This window comes from Mesitornis unicolor, unplaced genomic scaffold (genome assembly GCF_000695765.1).
Source record: "Mesitornis unicolor isolate BGI_N332 unplaced genomic scaffold, ASM69576v1 scaffold48323, whole genome shotgun sequence".
Classification (NCBI taxonomy): Eukaryota; Metazoa; Chordata; class Aves; order Mesitornithiformes; family Mesitornithidae; genus Mesitornis; species Mesitornis unicolor.
The window spans coordinates 8,850-10,961 of NW_010177610.1; positions in this window are offsets into that span (position 1 = coordinate 8,850).

Sequence of the window (2,112 nt, forward strand, 5' to 3'; positions counted from 1 at the left end):
GGGAGGCTCTGCTGAGCTGGCAGCTTTGGAGCGGCTCCGGCTGCTCCCCAGGACCCTCTGGGGTTCTGGGATTAACCCCCCAGTGTGGCAATCCTGGGTGCAGCAGGAAAAGGGGCTGCTCCAGAAGGTCAGGATTTGCTGTGTGAACCTCACGTGCAGCCCTTATTGAATGTGCACAGACCCCAGACTTCAAATTGCTTTGTTTCAGGGTCTGAATATCCATTCCTTTTGCTGTGGTTGTAGCAGGAGCGGTGGCTGTTTCAGATGAGGCTTGCCCATGGGTTCTGGTGCTCTGGGGTTGGTTGTGCCTCGTGTGGAGTGGGAGTTTTTACAAGGGAGAGGGGTTGGTATCAGTGTAGAGCAGGTCCATGGAGATCAGAACGGTGCTGGGTCAACGCCTGGCTCTGCAAGCACTCCAAAAATTGCCTTTTTTCCTCCTGCAATGTTCTAGATTGAACCCAAAGCCTGAGCCAAGGTCTTTTTTTCACCGATGTCTCTTTCCTCATTTGACTTCATCGGCTGCGTGTGCTCTGGCGTTGTACCCCGAGGAAAACCTGATTGAATTCAGGATCTCCCTTTGTCCCTGAAGGCAAAATCCCTGCACGTTCCCTCCTGCGCTGCGTCACGTTGGCTCCTGACGCTGCTGAGCCCGCGGCCGATGGCAGCAGCAGCTGATTCCCAGATGTTGTCACGTACTTTGGCGGCAGCCGAAATGTGCCAATTAAAGCAGGGTCTGGCCAGGAGAGCGGCTGCTGACGCAAAACCATGAATCAGCCTCTCTTATCTTGGGAGATAAGAATGTGGATTTGTTTGGGTTTTGGGAAAGGAGAGAGGAAGCGGAAAGGACGTTTAGGTGGAAAACTGAAGAGGGAGGGAGATGCTGCTTTTAGATGGGGCTGATAGGATGCAGGAGTTTCAGAAGGCCGGGTTCACAGAGGGATCAGTAAATGTCAGGGACAAGAGCAGAACGTTTCTGAGGAAAGGCAATTAATTTATCTGTAATTTGACAGCAGCAGCGTCCCCAGGCAGCGCGGTGCAGAAATAAGAACAGTCCCTGCCGCAGCGCTCGCAGGGCTGCCTGTGCGAGGGGTGGCCACAGGGGAATGATCCTCTCTGTAGGGACTGGTTTGTATTTAATTTGGAAAAAAAGGAGACACTCCTGGGAAAGCAAAAAGGTGCTTTGGCTGCTGGAAAAGTGTAGATCCAGACAACTGCGTTCTCTGAGCTGACACACTGCATTCTGAGCGTGGTTTTCCTCAAGCGTAAGTCTCTGGATGCTCGCGTGTCTATCAGTTGTCTCGCTGTGGTGTAGCTCATAGCCGGGCTTCAAGTTTCTCATGCAGAACAGAGAAATGTTACATTTATTTGAAGAAACTGGAAAATTTTACTGCGGACACTTTGTTTATCTGAGCCTGGTCCACAGGATAGCAGTGGTTGCTCCTCTGGTGTGGGTTTGAGCATCATCGGTGCTGTCAGCTTTCATTTGTTAAAGAATTATGTAAAGAGGAAGTTTTGCTTCCAAACGGAGCTGATGCCCGTGTGCTGCTGCTCCAGCGCCTCTGTGCTGCTGCATTAACAGCATCTTCCCAAATTTCACCCCACTTGTGCCACACTGTGGTCCTGCCCGCGTGGTTTGCAGGGCTGGTTTGGCTCCAGTGCTGCCAAACCCCCAGCTCTGCTCCTCGGTTCCCCTTCCCTAAAATCACGGGGGTCTGAGGAGCACGGATGGGCTCGCTGCGGTGGTGAGGGTGAAAGGAAAACGCCTGGGAAGAAGTTTCTGGTTCTGGAGCAGGACTTGGAATGACAAACACGGCGCTGATGAGCGAGGACAGCGCAGAACAGATACCTCCTTTATTGAGCATCGTCCGTTCTGGGCACTCACAGGGCAGCTGCCTTGGGGAGAAAAATAGCATTTCCACGGCTCGATGGGGTGGTGGTGTGCACAGAAGCTCTGGAGAAAGATCAGGCACTCGGATTTTAGGCTTTCCTCTAGTCTGAGTGCTTGAATTCATGTATCCTCAGTGATGTTGCTGTTGTAGGGTGTATTTATACGATTATGTACCTAATTTAATATTACAAAGATGCTGGGAGGACATCTGCAAATGTTATTCT